Below are 15835 nucleotides of genomic sequence, written 5' to 3' on the forward strand. Positions count from 1 at the left end.
TACATTTTCTACTTGTTCCTGAAGTAACAAAATCTAATTTTTAATATTTTTAAATTGAAGCATAATGTACATTTAGAAGAGTACAAACATGACAATGTACAACACAAGGAATTTTCACAAATGTAATTCATCCATGTACTATCTCCCAGATTAAGGAACACTCAAGAGATCAAAAGCACCCCAATAAGTTCCTCACATGTTTTCTTTCATTATTAGAAATGCTTCCCCACTTCCTAAGAATATCCACTATCTTGATCTCTAAGGGCACTTCTTAATATAAATAGAAATACAGTACATGTATTACTACGTCTCTAGTCTCTGCTCCATATCATATTTTTGAGATACATGTTTACTAATGTGCATCATTGTCAAGCATTTATCATCACTGCAACACTGTTAACAACTTAACAATGTTAAGTTGCTGTATAGTATTTTACCATGTGAATTTATCAGAATTTATTCATTCTACCTTGATAGGTACCTGGGTGGTTTTCAGCTATTAGACATAGTTCTTCTCTGAAGATACATGTCTATTTGTGATTTTTTTGCCTGCATTTTTCACGGTGTGTAGAGTGGAATGGAAGTGTTGCATTATAGGAAATGTGCATGTTAACCTGTTAGCAGTCAGTTTCCAAAATTTTATGCTAAATTACCCTCCCATCAACAATGTATGATAGTATTGTTTGTTCCTCATGCTCACAAACACTTGATATTTTCAGACCTTTTCATTTTAGCAATTCTGGCAGGTGGGAAGTGTAATCTCAGTGTGATTTTAATTTGTATTTTCTGATAAACAATGGTGAGTATTTTTTTTCATGTCTGCCATCATTTGGATATCATTTCATAAAGTGTCTTTCTAAAATATTTGGCCCATTTTTTTTTTTTCTATTTGGTAATCTGTGTTTGTTTATTTATTCATTTAAGAGTTTGTTTGGTACTCTAGATCCAAATCCTTTGTTAGATATATGTATTGTAAATATCTTCTCCTATGATGTGTACTACCTTTCACTTTCTTACCAGTCTGTTTATTAACATAAATTCTGAAATTAATAAAATTCAATCTATAATATTTTTGATAAGCACTTTTTGTGTTTTTTTTTTTTTTAAATTATGCACTCCCATATCACAAAAATGTTCTCCTAGGCTTACCTCTGAAAATTACATAGTTTTACCTTTTATTTTAAAGTCTTCAGATCAACTAGAATTAATTATTTTGTGAACAGCCTGAGGTAGGGGTGAAATTATATATATATTTTTTTTTTTGTGGAGAAATAGCCAACTAATTTTATTTTATTTTGTGTTTACACAAATTTGCAACGAATATGCTACATTGGCTCAACTTTGTTAAAGGCATTTTAAAACTTGTACTGAAATCCTGAATTAACAGAAAAACAATACTTTTTAATCTTGCATATTCTGCCTCTTTCAGTAACACCAATTTCATTGAGAATAAATGCATCGTAGGATGTTTATCTGAATGCATACTTTAAAGATCTGTTAAACATGCTCATTTTAAAAAGAAAGTTAATTCTTAGAAAAATTATACAAATAGCTCAAAATCACACAGACTATTAATGTGCAGCGAGACCTAGAATCCAGGTACCTACATGCTCAGCACTATGCTTTTTCCATAACACCTCAGCTTTTGGTTTGGCAAACTGCACGAGAGTGTACTTTGCTCCCCTTTTCAAATATCTTTTGAAAGGGCAGTAATTTAATAGTTTAGATTACTTTATTTAAAATAATCATCTTGGAGGTAGTGTAAAGGCAAGACAGTTCTTGGTGAGCCCAAAGGTTTTTCAAATGTAAGCACCAAAATATTGCCCCTTCCCCTATCATAGTTGGGCACACTCCATCAAAGGCAATACAGTAGGATACTGAGAAGTCAGAAACAATGATTCCTGCCTCTGGCCAGTCTGGAACACATGGTAACAAAGACATTTTGGGAGATGAGTATTATAAACGGTAATCTCCCGAAATTATATTTTTAAAAAAATAGACAACTCAAGATAAGATTTGGAGAGTTAAAGGAAGACACCAGAGAGAGATCCAAGATGGCTGATCACTAGCAGCTCGGGATTGTAGCTCCCAGTGAAAGCGCAAAGAATGAGAGGACGCCACACCTTCACATGGATTCTTGTTGCTCACGCACCAGGAGATTCCCAGCGGAGGAGCCCCACGGGTCGCCAGCGCGACTCTTGTGACCGGCGAGGAGGTTTTGCCGGTGCCTTGGAGCGACGGTTCTTGGTGCAGAGTCAGAACAGCACCATCAATCTTAACGCCGCTGATTTAGTCGGTGCAGTGGGTTGCTCAGATTTTGGCGCTGAGAATCAGTAAGTTGGACATCCACTCAGAAACCGAATTACAAAGACGGTAAATACAAAGACCACAGATGGATAAATTTATAACGAAGGGAAGAAAACAGCCAAAAAAGGCTGAGAATACCCAAGATCAGAACGCCTCTCCCTCAGCGGGAGATCACAGTTCCTCATCAGCAACGGAACAAGGCTTGATGGAGAACGAGTGTGTTCCAATTACAGAAGCAGGCTTCAAAATGTGGATAATGAGAAACTTCTGTGAATTGAAAGAACTTGTTCTAACCCAATCTAAAGTAACTAAGAACTTTGAAAAAAGATTTGACGAAATGTTAACAAGAATACACAATTTAGAGAGGAATATAAGTGAATTGATGGAGTTGAAAAACAACAGGAGAACTTCGTGAAGTATGCAAAAGTTTTAACAGCCGAATTGATCAAGCAGAAGAAAGGATATCAGAGGTCGAAGACCAACTCAATGAAATAAAACGAGAAGACAAGATTAGAGAAAAAAGGATAAAAAGGAACGAGCAAAGTCTCCAAGAAATATGGGACTATGTGAAAAGACCTAATCTACGCTTGATAGGTGTACCTGAATGTGACGAAGAGAATGAATCCAAGCTGGAAAATACGCTTCAGGACATTATTCAGGAAAATTTTCCCAGCCTAGTAAGGCAGGATAATATTCAACTCCAGGTAATACAGAGAACACCACAGAGATATTCCTCAAGAAGAGCAACTCCAAGGCACATAATCGTCAGATTCACCAGGGTTGAAATGAAGGAGAAAATACTAAGGGCAGCCAGAGAGAAAGGTCAGGTTACCCACAAAGGGAAGACTATCAGACTTACAGCAGATCTCTCAGCAGAAACCCTTCTGGCTTGTAAGCCAGAAGAGAGTGGGGGCCAATATTCAACATCCTTAAAGAAAAGAACTTTCAACCCAGAATTTCACATCCAGCCAAACTAAGCTTCACAAGTGAAGGAAAAATAAAGTTTTTTGTGAATAAGCAAGCACTCAGAGATTTCATCACCACCAGGCCTGCTTTACAAGAGCTTCTGAAAGAACCACTACACATAGAAAGGAACAAACAGTATCAGCCTTTCTAAAAAAATTATCAAAAAGAGCATCAATATAATGAAGAATTTACATCAACTAATGGACAAAATAGCCAGCTAATATTAAATGGCAGTATTAAACTCACATATATTATTATTAATTCTAAATTTAAATTGACTAAATCCCCCAATCCAAAGACAGACAGGCAATTAGAATAAAAAACTAAAATCCATCAGTATGCTGCATCCAGATCCATCTCACATTCAAGGATAAACAAAGACTCCAAACAAGGGATGGAGAAAGATTTACCAACCAGAGAGCTAAAATAAATAAATAAAAAGCAGAAGTTACAATTAAGCAACAAAGATCAAAAGAAGCAAAGAAGGACATTATATAATGATAAAAGGATCAATGCAACAACAAGAAGAGCTAAAGATCCTAAATATATACGCACCCAATACAGGAATACGCAGACATACAAGACTTATAAAGAGACTTAGACTCCCACATAATAATAGTGGGAGACTTCAACATTAATATTAGACAGATCAATGAGACAGAAAATTAACAATGATATCCAGGACTTGAACTCAGATCTGGAACAAGTAAATGTAATTAACATTTATAGAACTCTCCACTTTAAATATACAAAATATACACTCTTATCAGTACCACATCATATCAACTTAGAAGTTTAAATGAAATGTTGGTTGGCTCCTTGTTTGTTATTCTCTTCCCTCATTTTCTTTTATATCTCCATTATTAAGGACAATTATAGGCATACCCATATTTAGATTGCATTCTAGCCTGGGCAATAAAGCAATACCCCCATCCTCTCTCCCTCTTCCTCTTTCTCTTTCTTCCTCTTTTTTATTCTTTTTCTTATTAAAAAAAAAAAAAAAAAAAAAAGATAAGATTTGGGTGGAGACAAGCCTAATCATACCAGATTGTTATCATCTTTGCATCAACCAAATTCCTCCTGTATGTAGCTTAACCTCTACCCACAGACACACCCCCATCAGAAAAAAAATAAAATAATAAAATAAATAAATAAATAGCCAATTGCCCAAGCAACACAAAATAAAAATATCAAACTATGCTTTTTGTCACAGTATTGATGTTCTAGTTTTCTGTGCTTCTGTTTCTTAACCATTGTTTCATTGCTGAGTTTTTCTATCCTTGTCCCAACACGACTGGACTGTCATGACATCTGGTATTGTTAAATATTCCATGTTTCTTTTTCAATATTGTCTTTGTTGTTCTTGGCTACTTGCATTTCTATATAAATTTTAGAACTGTTTTGTCAATTTTTGCCATACGAGAAGCTTGAGATTTTCTTTGGGATTGTGTTCAAATGTAAATTAATTGGAGGAGAATTGTCATCATTACAATATTGTCTTTTAACTCGTGAACATGGTATATCTCTCCATTTAAGTTTCAAATTTTTTTCTTAATAGAAGATTTAAGCATAAATGTTTTATGCATCTTGTGATACATTTATTCCTAGATATTGATATTTCTAGGCTGTTTAAATATTTTTACTTTAGTTTCTATTTTTATTTCTTGACAAGTACGTAAGGTAAAATTAGTTTTATTTTGTATTATGTGCAAGTAAAAATGTTGTTTGCTCATTAGCTCTAATAATTATTTCGGTAAATACTCATAGATTTTGTAGGCTCACAGTATCTTCAAATAATGACAAATTAACATTTTGTTCCCCATTGTTTATGGTTCATTTATACGACTTTTCTTGCTTTATTGTACCAGATGGAATTTCCAATGTAGTGATGAATATAAGTTGTGAGAGTAGACATCTTTGTCTTTTTCACTTTTTCAGACTCGGGGGAATATTTTAAATATTTAGCAGTTTGTATAATAATTGCTACAAATTTTGGTAGATATTTATCATATTGAGGAATTATCTTTGTACTCGTTTACTCAGCATTTTTTGGTTTATTTTTTAAAATCATAGCTAGTGTTAGAAGTTTGCTAAATTCTTTTGCTGCTTCAATCAAGAATCTCTTGATTGTATTTATGTGGTGCTTGAGATTGACTGATTTTTTTCAAATGTTGGTCTAACCTTATATATCTCACATATTGTAGCTACTCAAAATTTGGTTCAGATGTTGTGGCCTGGATGAGAAGAATTATTGCTTATGTGAGACTTTCTGGGGCAAGCAGAGTGGCTCCCAAACAGGTCTTAAAATGACTTGAGAAATCCTGGCAAAGAGATTGGCTTGAAATTATTATGGTGATTAGGGGATCAGTCTAGGATGAAGATTCCCACTGATGGTTTGAATTTTATATCAGCATCAAAGAAGAAAACAATGCCCTGGCTTTCTTATTAGCTTGTTCCTATGTGAGGCAAAGGGGAAAGAGGGAGGAGTGAAGCTTAAAATCTATCAAGAGTTAAACATCAGAAAATAGAGTCAGACCCTTCATTATAACCTGGAATATATCTCACTGCTTCATGATATATTTTCCTTTTTATAAACCAATGAATTCAATATGCTAGGAATTTGCTTATATTTTTAGCATCTTATGTTTAGAAGAGAGACTGTTCTGCAATATTCCTTTCTTGTAAGAGCCTTCCAAATTTTAGAATTAAGGTAAACTAGACTCTCAAAAAGAATAAGGATGGTTCTCTGTTTTTTTCTTCTCTAGAAGATTTGTTTAAGATTTATCTATTTTTGTTCCTAAAACTTTGGAAGATTTCATAGGCAAAACCATAGAAACCTGAGGTTTTAACTGTAGAAAGGTATAATAATCGTTTGAATTATTTCTGTTGTGAGAATAATATTGATATTTTTTACTTCTCTTTCAGCCAATATTGGTGAGTTGTATTTTATGCCATTTTTTTCAAATTAAATTTATTTATATGAGGTTGTTCATAATATTTTACTGCTATAGTTTAGCTATCTGTAGAATCTACATTCTTGATACTGGTAATGTTTTGTTCTCTACTTATACCTTGAGCAATATTGCTTAGTTAGATCTTCATCAATTTTATTAGTCTTCCTTGGTCCAACTTTTGACTCTACTCATTTTCTCTTTTGAATATTTGTTTTCTATTTTATTGATTTCTGCTATAATTTTTATAATGTCTTTACTTCTCCAAGTTTGAATTGGTTTTCTTTTTCTTACTAAAAAATACAGTGAGTTTCATCAGTGTTGTGCTATGGTTTGGCTGTATTCCCACCTAAATCTCATCTTGAATTCCCATGAGTTATGGGAAGGACCCAGTGGGAGGTAACTGGATGTGGGTTCAGGTCTTTCCCATGGTGTTCTTGTCATGGTGGGAGGGTCTCACAAGAAATGATGGTATTATAAGGGCAAGATTCCCTGCACAAGCTCTTTTTCCTTTGCCTATTGCCGTCATGTAATCCTCCCTGTCTTCCAGCATAATTGTGAAGCTTCCCCAATCATGTGGAACTGTAAGTGCATATTAAACCTCTTTCTTTTGTACATTGTCCATTCTTGGGTATGTCTTTATCAGCAGCATGAAGATGGACTAATACACATAGAAAAAAATATATGAATTATGTTGTTATTGGATGCAATATTCTACATAAGTTCCTTAGGTAAAGTTTCAAATATTTTTGTTTTTATATTGTATATTCTTTCTGATAATTTTTCCTACTTGTGCCATCAACTGAGAGATATACTAAAGTCCAAGTGTCTGCTGATTTGTCTATTCCTCTTTTAGTTCTGTCAATTTTGCTTTATATGGTTTTAAGGTATGTTTTATGTGATTCACATTTAGGATTATGTCATCTCCAGTTGATTCATTATTAAATGTTCTCATTTTCCCATAGTCTATTTTGTCTACTATTATGACAACTTTATCAGCTTTATTTTTGTTGATATTTGCTCATGTATTACTTTTATATTCAAACTTTGTATCTCCTTATATTTAAAGAGTAACTTTTTAAAGCACCATGAAGTTGGATTTTATTTTGTTTATTCTAATCTGACAATCTCAGACGACTACAAAAAGTAGTCAATTTACCTTGAATGTAATTACTGACAAATACAGAGTTCTAGTTAGCCTCTTACTATGATCTTTAATTTGATTTACCAGTTTTGAGTTACCCTTTTTTCTCTCTCTTTTTTTTTTTTTTTTTGGACTGATTTTAGGTTAATCAACTACTTTATTATTTACTTTTTATTTTGTTAACTTTCATTTATTTATTTATTTATTTATTTTTAGTGATTATCCCAGAGATAATAGCATGCATCCTTGCTCTAAAGGCTTCTGGTATATCCTGCTGTACCTTTTAGAGATTCATAGTCTCTAATTTTTTCTTGAGAACATAAACAAAAAAAATTTCAAATAAATTTGGCTTTTTTCCTTGTACAAAGAATATTTAACATTTGGATTTTTTTAAATGAAAATGTTTTGGCTAACTTTCCTATGAGCTAAGCCTCTTGCTATGGTTACCCAAATGTAATATTTACCATTTTTTTCAAATTAAGTTTATTTATATGAAATTGTTCATAATATCCTGTTATATACTGAAATATCACATTTGGGTAACCATGTGTGGTTTTCATATAAACTTTTAATATACATTTTTCATATAAACTTTTTTCCTTATGCTTAGATTCCATTATTAAAACAATGAAGGGATTTCTATTTTGTAATATTATTCTTTGTATAATTTAAATTAGGTCCAATAGAACTACGACTGTTATACCAAGTTTATATTTTTTATTTATTTAAAAATTAAAAAAAAAAAAGATATTCCACTCTAATCCTGATTAGAAATAGTGGAATAAAATGATTTATCAGCATTCAAGAGTCTATTAATTTAAACAGAATATGTCTTTTAAATTTCTGTTTAATTACCTAAAGTCATACAGTTTCCAACAAAACAAATATTTCTCATCATAAAGTGATTCTAATCATGTAGCACGTCCTAAACCCTTAGAAAAATAGTTTAACACTGTGAAAAAGATAAATGGCCATTAAAAAGGAGAAATGGAGGGGTCAAATGGCTGACTAGGAGCAGCTAGTGTGTACCACTCTCACAGAGAGGAGACAGAGGCAAGTAAACAATAGCTATAAAGTGGATTTTCCAGGGCTCCATGTTGGGTTTTATCAAAGAAGCAACAGTGACTCACAGAGAGTAGAGAGAAGCAAGGCAAGACAGCTGCCCACCTGGGTTTGGAACAAAGCCAAGGAAAGCTCCCTAACATGGGGAAAGAATGAGTGAGCTAGAGCCCCCAGGAACTTACACTTCTAACACAGACCTTTGCAATCCTGGGCACAGGCAATCCCCACTGATCAAACCCTGCCAGCCCCAGGGCCTCCAGACAGACAGAGGAAGCTACTTGGAGTCCAGGCATAGCCGCAGCTCAGGACCCACATGGAGCCCAAAAGGCCTTGCATCCCTGAGTACCCTGGTGCTAGCTGCTGTAGGCCCATCAACAAAGGAGGCCAGGGTCTCTCATGCCCCCCATGTTAGGGGCTGCATTTATGGTGGTGAGTTGGGAAGGACTGCAGGCCTCACCTCTGCTACACCTCAACCAGGCAAAGCCCAGGGGCCTGGGACTACAGCACAGCTATACCACCCCATTCTGAGCGCTGCTGCCAGTCATAGTTCTCTATTTCTCTGGGACAGCTCCCAGAAGTGACCCATGGGTCTGAGGGAATGTGTTCTCTTTTCAGGTCCACAAGGGGCGTAGTTTTAAGGGTAAGAACTTCCCAGCACCATGCCCCACTCCCATCTCTCTCCATCTGGGAGATTTACCGGTCTCTGTTTTAATTTTTGTGGGCACAGGAAGAATCAAAAGTCTATCACTCCAGCAGAAGTTCTAAGAAACTCCTTTCATTGGCCAGGGGTCTTGGAGAAGGTGGGGATTTCCTCCAGGTTAAAAGTCACTGTCTCCCTCATCCAGGCGGATTTTCCCCTCTGGGGTCCCCTTCCACCCTTGTGGAAGCTGCTTTTCCTCTCCTAAACTCCATCTCTCTCTCAATTCCCTTCCACTCAGTGTGGAAGCTGTCTTTCCTCTCCTGGATTCCACCTTTCTGGATTCTCTCAGTGTGAAAGAGCTTTCCTTCTCTGGTTTTCCCCTTCTGGGAATCCTTCTCACTCAGTGTGAGAGCAGCTTTTCTTTCTTTCACTCAATATGAGAGCTAGCTGTTTATTTCTCTCTCCTATTCCTTTTTCTCTCTCCACCTAAATAAATCACTTTCTGCAAACACTTTTTGAGTCTGGTATTTACTTTATGAGTATACCTGCCGTGGTACCCTCTCTCATTTTTGAGAGAATGGGAGACCAAGAACCTGGAGGAACTTCCTCTCAGGGGAGCTGAGGGCTCCCTTGAATCCCTGAACCCCAACAGGCCCACTGCAATTGCTGCTGCCACAGGCTTACCACTATTGCCCTCATGCTGGGGAGGGGACAGAGAGCCCAAAAACTATAATGAGTCTCTAGCATGCAGTAGAAAAGCAGCCAGACTGTCTTCCATATGGGTATCTGACCCTTTGTCTTCTAACTGGGCAGGGCCTCCCAACCTGGGTCCCCAGCACAACTGCCCTATACCCATCTGATCTCTTCAGTCAGTGGTGACTGTATCTCTTGGGTAGTATTCCCAGAGATAACCAAAAGGTTTTATTCCATTTGCCACTGCAATGCTACACCCTTGTTTCCCTCAGGCTAGGGAGGAAACAAAGACCTTGATCACTTTGTTTGCACCTTCAGCATGCCACAGCTGCCCTACAGAGAGGAGGTCAATCTCCTCCCTGAGAGCCCCCAAGCCCCTGCTCTTCACCAGATGAGGCCCCCAGTTTGAGCCCCCAGCTGAACATTCCTTCTGGCAGTGGCTCTGTGTCTCTCTGGGGTGGATTTCCCAGAAGCAACTGATAGCCCCTGTGCTACTGCTGATGCCACTGTAGTGGTACACACCCTTGCTGCCACCAGGCTGGAGAAGGACCAAAGAGCTTGAACGCTTTACTTGAATCTCCAGCACACCATAGCTCTCCTATGGAGAAGAGGCCAGACTATCTTCCTTGAAAGCCTTTACCAGGCAGCCCTACCCCCACACATACCAGTTCGGGCCTACAATGCAGCCACCCCACTCCCAACTGAGTGTTCCAATTGGCAGTGGCTCCACATTTCACTGGGGTAGAGCTCCCGGAGACAAGTGACATTCCCTCTGCCACTGACATTCCCAAGGTTTCCACACTTGCTGCCTCCAAGCTGGAGAGAGACTGAAAAGCCTGAACTTGCACCAGGGCTGCAGTATGCAGTATGCAGCCCTGGGGAGACAAGCTGAGGTCTGTAGCAAACACCTGAGTGGAAGAAGAGCCCACACTTTCAGAGCACTGAGATGGAGCATAGTTGCAAATGCAAGAGAGTACAAAGGAGTTATGCAGCTGAGTAAGAGCCTATATACTAGCCATTACAAATAAGCATTGCCTATTGGATTGCAGTCCAAATTACAACACAAAAAAATTATTTGCAAATATATACCACCATGTAAAAGCAAGGGCAGGAATTCAGCCAGAAATCCCCTGCACAAAGCCTTGGCCCTCCAGAAACAAAACCAACTAATTATATTCAAGTTACAACATACAGGCGGTGCTCGACTTACGATCACAGTCGGGAACGCGGAACAGTCATAACACGACTTGGTCGTAAGTTGAGTAGGCTATATGTACAGTTGAAATGGTGCATGAGGAGATGGTAGTGCTGCCAGAAGCTGGTCCGCACTGTCATACGCCCAGCTGGGCAACGTTTGCACTGCCAGACACAGAGCAGTCGTGGCTAGCGATTGTGGTCGAATGGTCATAAGTTGCATAGGTCATAAGTCGATCAATACCTGTAGTTAAAGGAACATCAGCCCACACAGATGAAAAAGAACCAGCACAAGAACTCTAGCAACTCTAAAAGCCAGAGTATCTTCTTACCTCCAAATGATTGCAACATCTTCCAAGCAATGGTTCTTAACCAGACTAAAATGGCTGCAATGACAGATAGAATTCAGAATCTGGGTGGCAGTAAAGATCACTGAGTTCAGGAGACAGTTAAAACATCCTGTATCTTTGCTCTTGGTGGGTTATTACACTCAATGATTTTAATTGTGGTTACTTTTAAATCCAATTGTACCATACTAGTGCCAATGCCTTGTTTTTATCTGCTCTGTCTTGATACAGCTAAGGTGTTAGATTTAGTTTTTCTTTTTCAATCTGAATCACCTCTCATCACTCATTTTAAAACATCTTATTCAGGGGTTGAGGAATTTACAGTTCTGAGCCCAGTTGTCCTTGTCCTATATGTCATAAAAGGTGAATATGAAAGACCTGCTTAAATGGGTCAACTGACTGTTTAGTTCAGGGTGTTTAAGGACAAGGAAGAGAACTGATATGTTTGAGCACTAACAATGTCCGGTAGTATACTAGATATTTTCATATACATTATCTGAGTTAATCTTCAATATAACCATGTAAAGTAGGCATTATTACCCCAAGTTTATTTTTGGGAGGATGATGGGATGAGCAGCAGCAGAGAGAACTATCCTCTCTGCTAAAAGCTGAACACTGGTCAGGATGACCTGCCTACAGAGAGGCGTTACCCACTAGGGGTCTCCTCTGAGCTGTTCTAACACTCAAACCTCTTCATCTTGCTAAAAAGAGAGAGAGAGAGAGAGAGAGAGATAGCTGGGTGCTGGCCTCCGAGTTCTGCTGGTGGGTGGACAGCTTGAGTCAGTCTCCCACCGGCAGCATTTGGGTGGGGACCTGCTGAACTTACACGCAGCATTTCAGCTCCTTTCCCCTGACTGAACCGCAAAGCCGCTCCTGCTCAGCATCACCATGACCAGGACCAAGGCCAGTAACAAGGGCAGGAGCCTCCAGAACAAGATGGACAGCAAGGAACTGGACCTGAGCCTCAGAGACCTGAATGAACTCCCGGTGAAGGAGCTGGCTGCTCTTCCAAAGGCCACCATATTGTATCTGTCTTGTAATAAACTGACTACTCTACCGTCAGGTAGGTATCTGTGGCCTCACACACCTTGTGAAGCTAGAGCTGAGTAAGAACAAGCTGCAGCAGCTGCCAGCAGACTTCAGCCGTCTGGTCAACCTCCAGCACCTGGAGCTCCTCAACAACAGGCTGGTCACCTTGCCTGTCAGCTTTGCTCAGCTCAAGAACCTGAAGTGGCTGGACCTGAAGGATAAGCCCTGAATCCCGTCCTGGCCAAGATGGCAGGTGACTGCTTGGAAGATAAGCAATGTAAGCAGTGTGCAAACAAGACGTCATCATAGCACATGAAGGCCATGCAGGCAGATAAGCAGCAGGAGAGGCAGCCGCGGCTGGAAGTAGAACAGGAGGCAGAGAAGAATCCTGAGGCCAAGCAGCCAGCTGAAGCAGCTCAGGAGCCGGAACTGCGGAAATGGCAGAAGGCGGCAGAAAAGGAGCACCGGCAAAAAGAGTAAGATGCCCTCAAAGCAGCCAAGCGGGAGCAGAAGAAACCTAACAAGGAAACAAATCAGGCCCCGAAATCTAAGTCCAGCTCCCGTCCCTGCAAGCCGCCAACCCGGAAGCACACTCGTTCCTGGGCTGTGCTGAAGCTGCTGCTGCTGCTCTTTTGTGTGGTGAGAGGGCTGGTTGCTTGTCGGGTGACAGAGCTGCTGTAGCAGCCCCTCTGCACCAGTGTGAACACCATCTATGACAATGCAGTCCAGGGTCTACACCACCATGAGATCCTCCAGTGCATCTTCCAGACCGACTCTCAGCATGGAGCTTGTTCCCAGAACCTTCTGTCTCCCAGCCTTGGGGCTTGGATTCCTGTGAAATTGAGTTCTGCTGGACACAACCTCTTTTTAGCATCAGATCTACCTGCCATCATCAAATGGCTGCAGATTGGTACATGAGGCGTCCTCTTTGTAGGACTTCTTCATTCCCTGGTGGAATGAGGAGAAATGGGAGGTGCCAGGAGGGCAGCTACCTGCATGCCTAAAGGAGTAGGCTTGGGGTGGAGAGAGAGAAAATATAGCCTTTTCTAGTTGTTTTACAAAGCTGTGTAAAGGCAAGGCTCTTTTCTACTAAATGGTCAGCTGTCACTACATTTACACTTTTGTATGCCACAAACCGATTCTTTCATTCCTCCCTGGGCAATCGGGGAAGATCAGGAAGAAGTTTTTGGGGACTGGAACACCACACTCAGCAAATCCAGTCTTAATTGGGTGGGGTGGGGAAGAGTATTCCTGTTTTCTTTAGGACCTCAGATATGTTAGCATTTTAGCAGCCCTACAAAATCTCTGGCTGTGAAAGGGACTTCATGACCATCCAGTCCAATATAACACTTGCAGGCATAGAAACTGAGGCCTTCCATGACTTTGCCTAGTCTCCCATCTAATTTGAGGCAAAACTGGATTCCCACTCTGGTATTCTTTCTTTCTGTTACATCATTTTCCCTCCTCTGTAATGTCCTGAGAGACTAGAACTCACACCAGAATTGATTATTTCTCAGGCAAAGCACAGAGTCTTTCATGGTAGACAGATTTCATGACTCAGAGAGAGAAATCACTTGCCATCATCAGGTCTTGGGCAGCTCCTGTGGCATCCTGCCCAACTTATACGGCTTCCATAAAATGGCAACAGTACAGGCTCCTTGCCTCAGTTTTACAGCATTAGCTCCCTAATTGCCAGTAAGCAAGGAGGTGAATCTCTGCAAACCTACAGTGTCTATAACAGCTCTGGTTGTATTTGGTGTGAATAAATACCTCAAAGCAACCTGCTTTTGCAGGTTTGGAGTGTCAGCTTCATAAGACACTGAGGTTTAGAATTGTTTGATTCTAGACCTTACCTGAAGGTAATAAATGGAAACAGAGGAAATGAAGGATCATGGAGCTGAGAAGTGGTACATCACCCAATGACTAGCACAAACAAGGATCACACTGTCCATTCTCTTGTCTGCTAGATTAAGCATTCTCTTGCCTCCTTTGCTTCATCTCTTCACCACAACTGGATGGAGGGATCAGAAATGGCTGTGTCATGGTGCTCATTCAGTGAAAATTCCCAGTTGCAAGCTCCTTGTCTCCCCTGGAGGGAGCAAGAACCTGTCATAGTTCAGAGACAGAGAGGGTAGGGTCCAGCCTTTTAACTCTAGTGACCTGTTTGAATGGGACTGCCACTCATGACTGTCCTGATATTGGAAGAAAGGACTTTGTTAATCTTCTCCCCCATAGCTCTGCTGTGTAGGTCTACACCTTACTCAGAATCACTACACATTCCTTTAGTCTTCCTCTAAGCTCCAGAGCCAATGGTACAAATGCTTTATTGAATTAAATACATAATATATACAATGAGATTAAGATAATATAGAAGTCTGCATAGTCATCATATCCCCTTCCTTGGCCGGTTGAGGCAGCTCAGTGGCTGAGCCCAGTCAAGCCAACTTCACTCACAGCTTCAAGATCTGATGCTAATTCTTTTGGACTTCTACAGTTATTAAATTTTTTTTGGACAAAATCTTTTATTATTTAGACCCCTTTAAAATCACTTAATATGAGGGCAAAAGGAAAAGTTCGAAAGAGGAACAGAATGAGGACCCTTTAAAACATACATCCAAGTTCTTTTTTAAAGGCAGAAGAAAATGAAGAGCAAACATGCCCTTGGTAGTGATCCATTTTGAAGACTCTGATTTGCTCTTGTAGGATTTTGGAGGTACGTTCCTTGGGAATCCAGATAGTATGTCAAATGTGTGGTACCTTGTGGTTATAATTCAATGAAATAAAATTACAAAGCAGAGAGGGCTGGGCCAGTTAAGGGAATGCCATTTCTCACAGCACACATATACAAATAAAAGGTGCTGATATCCAAGATGATTTTCTGCAAAGTGGCCAGGATGGGAATCCAAGTAAAAGAGCTCTGCATCCTGCTGCCCCTCCTCAATTGAAGCACATCTCTCTCTTTCTTATAGTCTTACTTTCATAGTTTTGACTTCATTACGAAAGCTACAGGACCAACCTGAGTAATCTATCAGCACTTTACAATCCTCTCCTTCCAAACAGGGACTCATGTGACAACACCATTTCTGAATCACAATGGAAGCTTCCACACAAGAAGGTTGAGGAGTTGTGCCAGCCACCTGTCCTGGTAAGCAAAAGTACTTGACCTTGGTACTGCTCTTCTATGGGGTTCCTACTGCAGCACCCGTGCATGGAAACCACCTCACAGGTCCCTGGCCTGTATGTCCCTGGAGGAGCTGGCTTGAGGCTGACAGCTTACAGCATACCATTAACACATAGGCTAGAAAGAGCCAGTGCAATAGCAACACTGACTTAGCACAGAATCTCATCCTTGGGAGACTTCATAAGATTTGATTCCGGTCAAATACAATTATTCCAGGGTGTATTTCAGAGTGACTCCAAATCAATTTCTAGCTACAGATGGGAATTTGAAGTCACTCAAATACACCCAAAAAATTACTGCAGTTCAGAAGACCTTGCCTCC

The 15835-nt window shown here is 39.5% G+C and overlaps 1 pseudogene; it reads left to right on the forward strand.

The window, feature by feature from the left end:
* Positions 1-12192: 12192 nt before the first annotated feature.
* Positions 12193-13251, forward strand: LOC101038058 (leucine-rich repeat-containing protein 59 pseudogene; annotated as a pseudogene).
* Positions 13252-15835: the final 2584 nt, after the last annotated feature.

This window comes from Saimiri boliviensis, chromosome 3, assembly GCF_048565385.1.
Source record: "Saimiri boliviensis isolate mSaiBol1 chromosome 3, mSaiBol1.pri, whole genome shotgun sequence".
Taxonomy (NCBI): Eukaryota; Metazoa; Chordata; class Mammalia; order Primates; family Cebidae; genus Saimiri; species Saimiri boliviensis.